Source organism: Chiloscyllium plagiosum, chromosome 3 (genome assembly GCF_004010195.1).
Source record: "Chiloscyllium plagiosum isolate BGI_BamShark_2017 chromosome 3, ASM401019v2, whole genome shotgun sequence".
In the NCBI taxonomy this organism is placed as follows: Eukaryota; Metazoa; Chordata; class Chondrichthyes; order Orectolobiformes; family Hemiscylliidae; genus Chiloscyllium; species Chiloscyllium plagiosum.
Window position 1 is genome coordinate 25,430,508 of NC_057712.1, and position 16,241 is coordinate 25,446,748.

A 16,241-nucleotide genomic window follows, 5' to 3' on the forward strand; every position below is an offset into this window, starting at 1 on the left:
TTAAAGTGTTGGGCTATGGGGTGGTTGGGTTGGTTGGTCCGGGTGTCCCAGAGGTGTTCTCTGAAACGTTCCGCAAGTAGGAGGCCTGTCTCCCCAATATAGAGGAGGCCACATCGGGTGCAGCGGATGCAATAGATGATGTGTGTGGAGGTGCAGGTGAATTTGTGGTGGATATGGAAGTGTCCCTTGGGGCCTTGGAGGGAAGTAAGGGGGGAGGTGTGGGCGTAAGGTTTGCATTTCTTGCGGTTGCAAGGGAAGGTGCCAGGAGTGGAGGTTGGGTAGTTCTGGTTAGAATGCCATGCCTCTAAGAATTCTCGTGTGAGTCTTTGTTTCACCTGCCCTAGGATGTGTGTGTTGTCCTAGTCAAAGTGGTATCCTTCTTTGTCTGTATGTATGGATACTAATGATAGTGGGTCATGTCTTTGGTAGCCATTTGGTGTTCATGCATCCTGGTGGCAGGTTTCCTGCCAATTTGTCCGATGTCGTGTTTTTTACAGTTCTTGCATGGTATCTTGTAAATGATGTTAGTTTTGCAGGTCATATCAAATTGATCCTTTAGGTTCATTAGTTGCTGTTTAAGTGTGTTGATTGGTTTGTGGGCTATAATGGTGCCAAGGGGTCTGAGTAGTCTGGAAGTCATTTCTGATATGCCCTTGATGTAAGGTATTGTGGCGAGAGTTTTTGTTGCATTGTGTCTGCTTGTTTGGGTTTGTTTCTGAGGAATCGGTGGATTGTGTTTATTGGGTACCCGTTTTTCTTGAAAACATTGTATCGATATTTTTCTTCTGCGTTTTGTAGTTCTTGAGTGTTGTAGTGTGATGTTGTAGTGTGTTGTAGTTGGAATAATGTCTTGTTGCAACTCCATTTGTGCGTGTTGGGATGATTGCTTCTGAAGTTAAGTATTTGGTCTGTGTTTGAACAAACTGCCCTCCCATATTTCCAAACCAAACTTTATGTCCGCTATGAACATGGCACCTTTGTCATCACAAAACGGAACAAATTAGAGGAAACATACACCATCAACAATATCTCAACAGGCATAAAATTCACAAAAGAGGAAGAGAACGGCAATAGACTCCCATTTCCAGATGTGACATTGAACGTACTTTTAATGAAGAGCTTCAAACCAGCGTCCACAGAAAAACAATAAACACAGACCAAATATTTAACTTCAGAAGCAATCATCCCAACGGCCCCAAATGGAGCTGCTAATGAACTATTGAACCTAAAGGATCCATTAGAAACTACCAGCAAAACTAAAGTCATTTGCAAGATATCCTGCAAGACCTATAAAAAACACTACATTGGACAGACTCGCAGGAAACTTGCCACCAGAATACTTGAACACCAAATGGCCACCAAAATATACGACCCACTATCACTAGTTTCCATACATACAGATGAAGGACACCACTTTGATGGGACAACGCACACATTTTAGGACAGACGAAACAAAGACATATTTGAGAATTCTTAGAGGCATGGCATTCTAACCAGAACTCCTTCAATAAACACATCAATTTAGATCCTATCTACCTTCCCTTGAAAAAACAAACTGGAAATGACATCTCCCACCTTAAGAAACCAAGACCTATAAATAGAGACGTGGGACATACCACCAATGCTTCACCGGAGACCTCTCACTGATGATGTTACCAAGCATGGTGACGAAATGTCTGAAAACACACTTTCAAGCTCAGCGAGCTAACTTACAGACTGAAAGTAGTAGATAATTTCACAAAGGCAGTTTATACCACATACAGCACTTCTACGAAGGTTATGGTGAACAATCAAAAGAAATCCTCACTGAAATTTCATGGATTGCAAATATAAGTCAGAGATTAGGCTTCTATCTTCTCACACAGTATCTTGACCAACATTCCCTCTGAGCTGCATAGCTATTCCGAAGTTTTGTGCACAGCGATTGATGTACTGACTTCCCATTGTGAGGTGCTGGCATTGATTATGAGGGAAATATTAAACACTGGGAAATACCAACCAATTTTTAAGAGCTTAGAAAATTATGGCCCTGAATATTATCCTGAGCTGAACTGCTGGACTTAAAATAGGGGACATAGGTTTGTTCAAGTGAAAAGTAATTTTGGGACTGATAGAAGGAAATTCTCCATGCAAAGACCATTGTGTTGAATAGATGTACACATTTGAATCATGAAGAAAAGAAAAACCTGGAAATATTAAAGCAAATAATTGATCTGCCAATGAAGGGATAATTGACTCACCCTGAATAGATAAATTAAGGTGGGCCAAATGACCTTCCTCAACTGGAATTTGAAACAATAAGTTAATTTTAATGATATATGTGCTGTGAATTTCCTCAGGGTTGGTCTCACTTCATCATGGAAACCTGGCAGAAGGAAACTGCATATGTGCCATGTAAATGTCCTTTTGTCACCAATCAGATCATTCAGATTTCACATAAATATAGAAAAACTCCAAAAACAAGTGCACTTACATTGTCAGCCAAAAGAAACTCCCCAATCCACTGATGAACTTGTCGGTACTTCTTGACTTCTTTAAATTGCTCTGAAGTGAATCAATCAATCCATTTAATGTCATGCTTAACTGTGCAAGGTTGACTGGATTGTTTGGTTGATAAGTGGCTGCAGGACTTTCAAATCACAATTGCAGATGGATTTGCATCATCATTTTGCTACATTGCACCTTGCTGACAAATTGATAGAGGTGTGGTCCCAAACCTAATTACCCCAAAGTGGCACCCTGTGCATCCTTTGTTAAAACTACCTTTCTGCCCATGTTTGAATCTTATTTGGATACTTGGGACCTAATAATGGGCATTACATTGCCCAATGAGGTGAGAGTGACAGCCATTGACATCAAGGCTGCATTTGACCAAATGTAACAACAAGTTATAATAGCAAAACAGAAATTAATAGGGATTGCTGGTTTGAGTCATACCTGGCACAAAGAAAGATGCTCATGATGGTCGGAGGTCAGTCATCTCCAGGATATCTCTGCTGAAATCCATCAGAGTAGTGTCCAAGGCTCAACTATCTTCAGCTGCTTCTTCAATGACCTACCCTCCATCATAAAGTCAAAAGTGAGCATATTCATCGAAGATTGGACAACATTCAGCACCATTTGCAACTCCTTGGATATTGAAGTGGTCTGTGTTCAAATGCAACAAAATCTGTACAATATCCAGGCTTGGACTGACAAGTGGCAAAACACGCATGCTACTTAAATACCAGGCAACGACCATGTCCAAGAAGAGAAGATCTATCCTCCATCATGTGACATTCAAAGTTGTCACCATCACTGAATCCCTCACATCACTGATTCAACATTCTTGTGGTTATCATTGAGTAGAAATTCAACTGGATTCGCCACATAAACACAGTGGCTATAAGAGCAAGTCAGAGACTAGGATTACAGCTGTTAGTAATTCACCTCCTGGCTCCCTAAAGCCTGTCCACCATCTGCAAGGCACAAGTCAGAATAGTGATGGAAGATTCTCCACTTGACTGAAGGGTGCAGCTCCAACAACATTTGAGAAGCTTAACACCATCCAGGACAAAGCAGTCCACTTTATTGGCACTACATTCTCAAGCATCCACTCTCTCCACCAACAATGCTCAGTCGCAGTAGCATGTATCATCTACAAGATGCACTGCAGAAGTTCACCAAAGATCCTTAGAGAACATGTTCCAAATCCATGACCACTTCCATCCAGAAGGAAAAAGGCAGCAAGTATTTGGGAACACCACCACCTGCTAGTTCCTTTCCAAGCTCTTCACCATCCAGACTTGGAAATAAACCATTATGCCCTCATGGTCACTGAGTCAAAATGCTGGAATTCATTTCCTCTTGGCATGTTGGGTCAACCTACGACACGTGAACTGCAGCGGTTTAAGAAGGCAGCTCACCACCACCTTCTCAAGATACATTGATGTGGCAGTAATTGGACAGATTGGATTTGTCCTGCTTTTTGTGTATAGAACATACATAAGTAATTGTCACATTGTTGGGCAGGCACCAGTACTACAATAAGGTTAAAGGGGAATTGGTATCTAACACAAAGGAAGATAAAATCTAGAACGGTTTTTGAATACTTTGGTTGGTTTTGATGTGTCAGTATTTAACCTGTGCCGATGTTAATTATTTGGTTAAGTTCGATACAGTTGGTCAGAACACACATTGTGGTTATTTAGAATACTCAGAATCTCGAGGACTTTTCAGTGTTGTTGCTTATGTGGGAAACCGTTCTCAACCTTCAGAGAGAAAAATTGGAGTTAGGAGCATCTCCAGAAATCTCTGTGACGCTCTCTTGGAATACTGTTCCAATGCGGAATTCTAAGAAGTTATTGAGCTGGGTCTATCTGTGACAGATATTGTGTAAATGTCCTCTAACTGATTTTTTTTAAAGGACTAGAGTCTCTATAGTGTGGAAACAGGCCCTTTGACCCAACAAGTCCACACTGATGCTACAAAGACTAACCCCCTAACATTTACTCCTGACTAATGCACCTAACCTACACATCCCTGGACACTATGAGTCATTTAGCATGGCCAATTTACCTAACCCACATATCTTTGGATTATGGGTGGAAGCCTACACAGACACAGGGCGAATATACAAACTCCACACAGACAGTCACCCAAAGTTGGAATCAAATCCAGGTCCCTGGTGCTGTGAGGTAGCAGTGCTAACACTGAGCCACCATTCCACATTGTGCAGATACCTTCCTGAGACAATGATAGGTTTTGATGGGTGAATGGATTGATGGAAGTCTCTCTTTTTCCATTTCCCTGTTGGTAATTAATTTGCTGTTGAAGGTGCATTTTTAAGCAATTCTCCTTCTTTCAATCCAATCTGCAATTGTTGCAAATAGTTGAAAGTTTTTTAAAGTCAAGTCCTTAAGAAGCAAATAGGGATAGCCTGGTGACAACATAGCAAAGTAGATTCTGCAGCTTTTTGCCATTCAGCTGGTAACACATCCATGGATGGAATGATAGGTGGTGATTGAGACTCAACAATTAGTTCAACTGAGTGAGAAAATGAGAGAATCCTACATCTCAGAAAATGAATTAAAGAGATTGGAAACTGTATGTGGTGCCATATACTTGTAGAGATTAATGCAGCTGCTTAAAGTTGTTTCTTTATTGGGTCAACTCTTTAAAGTGGTGTACTTTTTTCATGTATCATCTGCCATTTAATTCATGATTAATTTACTTTGGTTCTGATTTATTTGAAATAATACTTATGAAAAGTGGCATTTTGATGGTAATTCTTCATTAAAGGTCATTCAGAAAATTTGGTTATTTGGGTTACCCCATGGGGATCGTAAAAACCCCACAGAACACCTTGCTCTGTCTTTCTTAAGTCCTTGTGTGTATGCCCAGGCTTGATTCCCTTTTTCATTCAAAATAAAAAATCAAACAAAGCAATGGCAACTGAGAGAAAATCCTTTCAAGATGGTGGGTGTGCAAGTGTCAGTGTTTATTATCCTGTCATTTGTTGGGTTGTTCTTGTACATGTGCAGCTATCTCTCCAAGTGGACCATCTAATTTACTCCCAATGGCAGGGCAGGAGGTTGTAAGAAGAACTGAAGCTTAATCCCTTCAACATGCTATGCAGAATAAGACCCCAAGGTCAATCCTCCTCACGATGATTAAACAATGTTCCATATTTATTCAGAAAAAAAAGTTATTTTCATGCAACCATTTGCTGGTCACCCTATTTCACATTTTACCTAGTAGTATATTGCAGCAGTTTATGTAACTATCCAAATACGAAACTCATAATTATGCAAAATTATGCAAAATTCTAGAACTTTAATTGAACGAGAAGGATTTTGAATTAATACATTGAAACTTGCCAGGGAAGATATTTAAATCTGAAACCAGGCAAATTATTTAATTCTGAAGACCTTTCATGTGGCATGCTTTGCTACCTTACTTGCATATTCCTTCTTTGATGATAATATGTTCAATAACAGGATATGATAACACAAGCAGTATAATTATTATGCACACTGTAATCCACTGTACGTTTGCTTTAATTTATCATTTTCATACATGGTTTTCTCACAGTCACATCGTTGTAGCTGCATAATTACAAAATTATAGGAACACCACTTTTTTTTATGTAGCGTGATTAGAGGCACAATTGTGTGCTTTTCACAGATTTACTAACTATGTGAACTCTTTTGTCAGTAAAGATGTGCATCTTTAAAACTATGCTCCAATCTGACCATAATGGATGGTTAAATCAAGAATATTCATATAATTCTGTAATTTAAAAAATGCCCTCAATATATTCCAGTATTTTCTAGCTAATTTGTGTTTCCAACAGTTACTATTCTCGTGCCCTACTTTGCTGTACACATGGCTAACATAACTTGAGTCTCATCCGTCATATTAAGTGTACATTTATAATTTCTATCCATGGTGTGATACTTTTCACTTCAATAAAATGATGCTGATTTTCAATGACCTAAATTCATTTCACCTCAACTGAATTGCTTTTTAATCTATTATTCCTATTAAGCTTCATTTTATTCATTCTTACAATTTCCCCAGAAATAACATTTTAGTTATTCAATTTGAATAACTGACAAGCATATTCTACTGAAATCTCAAAAACATTTAGCTATTGACAACTAATTGTATTAATGGAGGTATCCAATAAATGAGCTCATGTTTGATTTATTTACCTTGTAATTATCTTCGAATTACTCTGTCTCTTTGTGGTGATGGTTTTCGTAGACTCACTGTTTCATTGATTAAGGGCAACAATTATTATTTGTCTTTTTGTTGCCTTTAATTCTTTCTTAATTTCATGCATATGCCAACATTATTGACCATTTTAATATCTTAGGTGTGATTTTTCAAATGCTTTAGATGTTGAAGAAGTAAATAGATGGCCAAGATCGGATCTTGCGTTTAAAACCTTGCTTAGGCCATGATTTGTTCAAGATGCCAGAAAGAAATCTTGCCCACTTCAGGTACAAAACACTTCTATCAAAGCATGGCTACCATCTGGGATGCCTTGGGTAGGTAAATTGATACTAATCATTCCTATTGATATTAGTCCAAGTTATGCATTTGGGAAGGGTGCCCACACAAAATCTTAGATAGATCTATCTTGAATAACAGCAAGTAGATTTATTACATATTACTCAATAGATAGTTACATTACATCTGTAATATGATATTCTCTTGCAAATGGTCTTAACACTAAGAGTAATCACTGGAGCATTGATTGGACAAGTGGAGAATGCATGGAGTAAAGGCCAGTTTCCTAATTGGCGAAATTATCTTGTGATATCAGTTAACCCTTGAAAGACCTAAGCCTTTTGTCTGGATATTCAATTCCTTCTATAATTGTTTCAAATTAGTAAACCCAATTCCATCGACACCCGAGTCACTGATTTTATAAATTCAGTTGATCCGAAGGTCGTCCTGATTGTGCATTTATTTGCCTGGGAAGATCCATGTTTCTTTCATTTGAGGATATCTAATTTGTTGATCATGGTGGAGTTGATCATAACTGATCTGACTCTTCATGTTGTTCATGAGGCCCATCTTGCTGCAGTCATGATTCTTTGGTTCTTTATTGAGAAATCAGGCTCAACTTAAGTACAATTGCACATTACTATTTTGGCTTCATGCTATTAACACTATAGATACAAAAGAGTATACATGGTCAAAAACCCTGGAGTCCTTTAGATCCTGATGGCCAGAGTTTACCTTGTTATGGCAGTTAACCTTTCAAATCCTAATTGCCTCGTCAACAGAACATTCAGTGCCACGTGCAAGAATGTGTGCAGCATCTCCTTCTGTCCTAAACCTATTCTGCAATATGCTGCTCCATAATTTCAGGGAAGTGGATGTGACAGATAACGCACAATGCTCCGTGAAACAATTGTCTAATCAGTACTTGACTGCTCAACCTACATGTATCTTCAAGTAAAATAATATTATGGTAATTAGTAAGTAGAACCAAAATTGTCTGACAAATGCAGACATTTTACAGGACAGCCACTGTACCATTTTGCACCTGTTAGCAATCCTTATCCAAATAACATACTGACCACTCCCATTCACCCCAATCCCTTGAGCAAAATTTCAAGAAGGCTTTTTCCTCAGATGAAGAGATATTCTGGTTTCAATAATTTCCCAATAGTCATTTTCTCTGTGATTCTAATTTGGTGTAGTTCCTTGATACTTTTGACTTTGCTGCCAAAAACATTTTTTTTTGTTAATTTATTCAGTCCACCAGAATAATTGGCAAATTACTACACCAAATGTACTCATATCTGGTCTTTATTTTATAGTGATGACAGCTGTTGCTGCAATGGGTATTTTATGGCTCAGTTTAGTTTCATTTTTGAGTGTAGATACCATTTTAGTTATGTCTCTCAATGAAGTTAATCTCCAGGAGCAGATAAATTATATGGCACTCAATGATTCTTTTAAAAATTCAACACACTTAAGATACATTATACAGAAATTAATGCCAGAAAAGAGACAGACCATGGAAAATAAAGATGGTAAACTGAACAAATTGACATTGGAAAAATCAAACAATTTTGCAATTAAGTATGGACTTCAGCATTTCATAAAATTAGTTCATATTATGACAGTATTTACCCTGTCAGTCTCCATTAAGTAATTAAATATTATAATTATTTATAAATCATGTGACTTTAAAATGTCTAAATAAATGATAAGCTGCATGGCAAATGCCTATACTATGTCAAATATTACAAATACATCAGACAGATATTTAAACTTAAAAGTATAACAGCATATTTCTATACAGTTGACAGTGTGAAACAATCTAATGTCCAAAATACCAAAGTAAGCTTCTCATTTCAAGATCAAATCAAGTGAAAGAAGGTTTCATTTAAGTTACCTTTCATTTACTTATTTCAATTATTGGGTTGATTTTTAACTATACAGCTATGAAAAATCGTATGCAGTGTGTTTAGTTTAAATAGAAATGAACGTAACACAAGATATGAATTCTTACAGATTATATGGTACCTGAAGGTAAGTTAATCAAAATTGGACACCATTGTCCCAATTTTCAGGACCAAGTTCACATGGCTGTAACTGGTTTATCAAATGACTGATGAAACTCCAATGTTGTTTGATTGAGTGATTTTGAGAATTCTAGAATCAAGGATCACAGTCTAATGATATTTAGCACTGAGTTGAGGAAACATTTCTTCAGTTCACTACCATAGAAGGCTGGGTCACTAAGTATATTCAAAAGCTTGTATTTTTTTTTAGAAGGTAAAGACAAAAAGGACTCAGAGGGAATACAAAAATATTGTATCGGGATAAAAAGGATCGGCCACGATAATTTTGAATGGTGGACCAGGTTCAAAAGGCTGACTGGCTTCCTTTCGCTCCTAGTTTCTATCCCAATGATTTTCAAGTATTCAGCACAGCCTTCTAAAATTTGTGCCATTGCAAACAAAACATCCACATTTATTTCTACAGCAATGCCTTTAAGAGAATGTATTTTCAGAACTTCTTTACAAATTTCAATGCTAGTTTTCCAACTATAATATATCTATAGTATATTAAAAATCTTATGCCTATGTATACCTCTTGTCAACTTTATCTATTATGTGTTTATATTCATATTTTTTGAATCTGTCATACTGTAAGTATATCTTTCTGACAGAGTAATACAGTAACACTTTAGAAATTTGGAGCACAAATTGAAATTCATCTCTGATTGAGTAAATATCGCTGCCAAGCAATCTCTCTGAAGAATGTCAGAGGATAGCTTTTGTGAGAAATGCGAGTCTGTGTTCTTCTAAGGTTGAGCCTAAGGCACATTGTCAAAGATAAGTTGTGAGAGCTTTGTTCTGCATTGAACTCTGTTATTCATTGACAATGTTTATTTCAACACTGGGTACATCAAATTGAAAATATTCCATTCTCCAGTATTAATATTCCTCACCTTGTTGAACACAAAACTTTTAGGTTTAAAAGCATAAAAATAACATTTCTAGAGTACCTCCCTGAATGAGGATACATTTCAATGTATTGGTTCATCTTTCAACCATTATTTTTAGAATCCTATAGCTGAACTTTAAGACTGAGAATGAGTCATAGATTCAGAGGGATGTACAGCAAGGAAACAGACCCTTCGGTCCAACTCGTCCATGCTGACTAGATTTCCTAAATTAATCTATTCCCATTTGCCAGTATTTGGCTCATATCCCTTTAAACCATTCATGAATTAATTTGACATTTAGTTTAACTATTTTACAAATCTGTACTTCTCCATAACTGAGGTTGTAAACAACCAACAAAACATTAAATATTTTTATATAACATTTCAAAGCACAGCAAAATGCAGCATTTGACATCTCTCTGTTTCTAGTCCTTTGATCAAACTAAATTCCTAGGAACATGAGTACTTGACAGTAATGTGTGATACACTGTTTCTGAAACAGATTAATCTGTAGAAAAGCAGCATTCTATTTCTGTTTTTTTTTGTTATTGATGAATAATTCTTTCAGTAGCAAATTTACACCCAAATCAAGTTAGGTTTTGAAATAGTAGGCACATAATTGGGTGACTCAATTAACCCACACCTTTTAATTGTATTGAAGCTAAACCTCATTATTTGTGTTGAAAAGTGTGGTGTTGGAAAAGGTCAGCAGGCCAGGCAGCATCCGAGGAGCAGGAGAATCGAAGTTTCGGGCATAAGCCCTTCTTCAGGTATGAGGCTGGTGTACCAAGCGGGGGAGGGGAAATGAGGAAGCTGGAGAAGTCTACATTTATCCCGTGTGGTTGGAGGGTTCCTAGGCGGAAGATGAGGCGCTCTTCCCCCAGGCGTTGTGTGGCCAGGGTCTGGCGATGGAGGAGGCCAAGGACCTGCATGTCCTTGGCGGAGTGGGAGGGGGAGTTAAAGTATTCAGCCACGGGGCGGTTGGGTTGGTTGGTGCGGGTGTCCCAGAGGTGTTCTCTGAAACATTCCACAAGTAGGCGGCCTGTCTCCCCAATGTAGAGGAGGCCACATTGGGTGCAGTGGATGCAGTAAATGATATGTGTGTGGAGGTGCAGGTGAATTTGTGACGAATATGGAAGGATCCATTGGGGCCTTGGAGGGAGGTGAGGGGGGAGGTGTTTTTCCCTTTGGATTCCAGCAGAGGGTCATCATGAGTAATGAAGGTTGCATCCATGACAAGCTCATGAGAACCTAGTTCCACTGTCAGGAATGATGAGGGGTATGTAATGCTTCATCACAGTATGTACTACTGTCTTCACAATGTTTCATTCCCCCTTGAGTATAAGTTAGCATTATAAATTTGTCACTGTTCAAGATTGTCATGCTCAAGATTAAGGGCCAGGCATCTCCATTAGATGTCTCATGTGCAATCAATAACTGTCACTTTATTACAGCCATCAATTTAGTATTATATACACCACAGTGCCACTAGCTGTCTCACATCTGCAAGGATTCACACTTAAGACATAAGAAGGGCACCGGCACTCAGCAGGTTACACATCATCAGCTCACTGACCTTTCATCACAACTGGGAGAATGTGAAAATTTGATTGCTTTTTACAAAGGTTTGCATGTGATAACTATACCAGCACAAAGATCGCTTCAGAATAAAGTCCTCACAAGTAAATTAGGCGCAAGCATCATGTGATGCTTAATTGACACTAATTCCAACACTTTCACAATGCTGATCAACCTTACAAACAGAAACCTTAAACTCTTAACTTTCCCCATACTGTATTCTTCTTATCAATATGTACACTGTCAGTCAAATCTATGGAGATTGCTTTCTCTGTCAGTGCAGGTAGAGTGCTCATGTTCCCACATTAATGTTTTTTAATGCTCCTCTCCTTCTACAGGAGAAGAATGAGCACTGATGGGGGAGGTGATACATTGCACAAGGCTCCTCATTCACTTCAAAGACCAGGCCACCATGCTGGCAGGACAGCAAAGACAGCGTGCCTGTGCTGAAGGGGAGATTGGATATCCGCAGTCGTTGAGTGAGAAAGCCTCCAATCTGCTACTTCCAGCTGTACAATAAGCACCAACATCTTCATTAAAAATTGGGTAAGAGGGACAGCTCATGTCACTCTTCAAATGTCGTGTTTTGTTTTATGCAGACTTCCAAATCAAGACAAAATAAGAAGAGTTCAAACTCAAAGGCTCATCTTTACCAGCACCTTGAACCATATCTCTGAGCAGGGACAATGGTAAGCCTCAGGTGATGCATTGCCAATGCCTTCCTCTCTACTCTCCAGAACTGTAAAGATATTTACCCGAGTGAGTAGTCTATTTAGAGCAGGCTTGAAGGCATTTCTGGTATGGACAGCATGGCACAGGTCATTAGGAGAGGAGGAAGGAAAAGCCATGCTTTCCAATACTCAGAGGACCACTGGAGGACAGGTACCTGCTGACCCTCGGTCGGATGAACCTCTGAACTTGGCCATGAATAAGCTGACCAGAGATACTACAGATCATGTGCAGATAAGAAGGAAGGACAGTGGAATTTCTCCAAGTTCAATACTATCTAAAACAAGACTGAAATTATTCAAAAGCTGAGCAGGTCTGTCAGCTGTATGTTTGGGCTCTTGGCTACAGAGGAGGGAGAAAGTAAATGGGCAGGTGGTACATCTTCTGTCTATGCATGGGAATGTGCCATGGGGCTGTGGACAGGTGTTGGGAGTGAAGGAGGAGTGCATTAAGTTGTCCCTGCTGGGGAACGGTCCCTGTGGAAGGCTGGAAAGGGATGGGAGAGGAATATGCATCTGGTGGTAGCATCCCCCTGGCGGTAGTGGAAATGGTGGCTAATTATCTTTTGGATATGGATGCTGATGGAAGGTAGGGTGAGGACAAGGGGAACCCTATCACTGTTGCAGGAGGGGAGAGGGGGTGAGGTCTGAAGTGCTGACAATGGCTTGGACATGGCTGAGGGTCCTGTCAACAATGGTGCTGGGAATCCTCAGGTGAGGGAAAAAGTGGACATTTTGGGGGCCACCTTGTCAAAGTTGGACAGATGTAATAGAGATGGAGGAACTGGGAGAATGGAATAGTGTCTTTACAGGAGGCAGGGTGAGAGGATGTACAGTCAATGTAACATTGAGAGTTGGTTAGTTTGTAATGGATATTGGTGACCAGACTATCCCCAGAAATGGAAAGAGAGATGTTGAGGAAGGGAAGGGAGGAGACAGAAATGGACCAGGTGAAGGTGAGAGCAAGGTGGAAATTGATAAACGTTTCCAATTCTGGATGAGAGAGGGAAGCAGCACTGATGTTATCATCAATATAGCAGCGAAAGATTTGTAGGTGGGGATCGGAATAGAACTGGAACAAGGAATGTTCCATGCATCCCAAAAACAGACAGGCATAACTGGGGCCCTTAGAGGTATCCATGCCACCCCTTTGACCTGAAGAAAGTGCGAGGAGTTAAAAGAGAAGTTGTCGGGGGTGAGGATGAGCTTGGCCAAGTGGAGGAAGGTCGAGGTAAGTGGGAATGGTTCAGGCCTTTGCTGCAGAAAGATGTGGAGAGCCCTGAGACCATCCTGGTGGGGGATAGAGGTATAAAGAGGCATCCACGGTAAAGAGGAGGCGGCTGGTCCCCGCAAAGTGAGAATTCTGAAACTGATGTAAAGCATCAGAGGAATTGTCGGTGTAAGTGGGAAGCGACTGGACACAGGGAGAAAAAACTGAGTTGAGGGTCAGAAGAGATGAGCTCTGTGGGTAGTACCAGGCACAAACAATAGGACTGCCCAAGCAGTCCTGCTTGTGGGCTTTGGAATGGAGGCAGAAGTGAGCTGTGGGGGATTGGGTGACTATGAACTTGAAGGCAGTCATGGGGAGATCACCAGATGAAATTATATTAGTGACCGGTGTGGACACATTAGCCTATCTGTCCTATCTGCTATGACTGTACTCTGGCATAACAGCATGGCTACCATCATGGAACTGGTGATGGCCACCATGAAACACCAGGTCCAATGAAACAATCAGTACGCACCAAGTATGTGCAGGGACCTTCTTACAATCCTCAAACATTCAATGGCTAATCAAAAGGAACTGGGAGATTGTGACCTCTCTTTAGGAGCTCCATCCCCATAAGGACTGAGAGAGATGCTGTTCTGCACCAAGAGCAAGGAAGAGTGATGTCTCAGGACAATCCAGCTGCACCCAACTGCAGCATTTCCCCTTTGACAGGGACATAATCGCCTCTATCAGGTCAGGAGGAAGGACAGAGCATTTGAGGGTTGTGCAAGCTGTAGTAAACAATTAATATTCCAGAGACCCTGTCCATTAGGTAATAGAAGGCAACTCCTGAGTGATCCAGACAATGGAAGTCTACTGTTAGAAGACCAATTGCCTTTTCAATGATAGCCCTAATGAATGCATGGGCAGCATTGTAGTAATGATCACCAACAGTATGAGGGTTATGCACTGCAGCCATTTGTTATGTCCTTTAACACCAATGAGCCAGCACCAGAGATGATGAGGGGTGGGGGTGGAGGAAGGGAGGCTTACAGACATTCAAGGAGCCTGTAGTTGTACAGAATGTACATGTCCTTGCAGCAGATACACACCTACAGGAAACGTTGCCTGTAGATAAAAATAAACTGGATATTGAGAAAGTGAAATTCCTCCTTGTGCAGAAATGTAGCTGACATCACCAGCACTGCCTTTTACTCATTCAGAGGTAACTGCAATTTCTTCAGAACACCCTCTAGTGTACACTGCTCGATAATGTTGAAGACCCTGGTGCTACTCCTCAGGTACTATGTGGTCATCCATAGCTGCAGCTTCCTGAGCCTCATATCTCTGGTTCGGTTATTGCTGGCCATCCCTTCTTCTCCTCCTCTGCCTTCTTCTTAACCTTAGTTAACACAGCTAACACAGTAGCTTTTGCCCGAAACGTCGATTTTGCTGAAGCTGCTCGGATGCTGCCTGAACTGCTGTGCTCTTCCAGCACCATTGATCCAGACAGCTAACACAGTGGCTGCATTAAGTTGTTGAATGATCTGGTGTGGAGGGATTGTTCTGTGAAGAAATAGCAGGGATGCGGTGGTTGATTTCCATTTGAGAACTTGATATAATTTTGATATTGAAGCTTTTCCCACTGATCCCATTGCCTGCCCCGCCTTGCCCTTAAACACTGCCTTACTCAACTTACCGGCTCTTTCTCCCTCACCAGTTCACCCAATGACCCCATTGTCTTCCCCACCCTAATGTGCACTTTGTTTTACCCTATACCCTAATAACTGTGACTCTTCCATCTACATTGCAGTTGCCACCGTCTATTCACTGGGATCATTCCAATGCCCCCAATAATCACAGCTTTTATGTTCCATTCCCTACCATTCCTTTCCACCCAGTCCACCTTTCTGTGAATCTTTTCAGCAAATTCCTTTCTCATTTAAGACTCTTTTTCAGTGAAGCCCCATTTGCCTGCTCTGGCCAAGTTTAATAGTAACAACCAATGTAGCTGCCTCACTTGGGCAAGCTAGCGGGCTTTTGGTCAGCCCTAACACCTCACATTATAAGTGTTCAATGATAAGAATCGAGACTGCATATGACTGAGTCGAGAGTGTAGTGCTGGAAAAGCACAGCAGGTCAGGCAGCATCCAAGGCGCAGGAGAATCGACCTTTCGGGCATAAGCCCTTCATTAGGAATGAGGCTTGTGGGCCAAGGCTGAGAGATAAATGGGAAGGAGTGAGGTTGTGGGGGAAGGTAGCTGAGAAAGTGATAGGTGGATGAAGGTGAGGGAGAAGGTGATAGTTCTGGAGTGACAGACAGGTCTGGAGAGTGGTGCCAAGTTGGAGGCTTAGGACTGGGATAATGTTGGGGGGGGGGGGAGGAGGGGAAATGAGGAAGCTATTGAAATCCACATTTATCCCATGTGGTTGCAGGGTCCCAAGACAGAATATGAAGCACTCCTCCTCCAGGCATTGGGTGGTATGACTGAGACTTCTTCTGAGCTGGGTAATCCAGTCAGAATTCACCCTTATACAGGTGAAGAGTTGAGCAAAGATACAGGTTAGTTTAAATGAGGCAAGTAATAGAGATATCTTGTTTTCACTGAAGCTTGGAGGGAATGGTCTACTCTCCCAGGTACATTGTTGAGTTGCTCATTCAGGTTCACATCACTTTCTTACTTTGACTAACAAGATTGTACCCATGAACATAACTCCAGCTGGACTCAAGTGGTTATGAGCTCTCCTGTCATATGAATGAATGCAA

General features: G+C 40.5%; 1 long non-coding RNA gene across 1 annotated transcript in view; it reads right to left on the minus strand.

The window, feature by feature from the left end:
- Nucleotides 1-2,583, minus strand: part of LOC122548626 — a 4,105-nt gene extending 1,522 nt beyond the window's left edge. Inside the window, exon 1 of the long non-coding RNA XR_006311278.1 lies at nucleotides 2,474-2,583. This is a non-coding gene — a long non-coding RNA (uncharacterized LOC122548626). The remainder of the gene's footprint in view (nucleotides 1-2,473) is intronic.
- Between the last annotated feature and the right edge of the window lie 13,658 nt (nucleotides 2,584-16,241).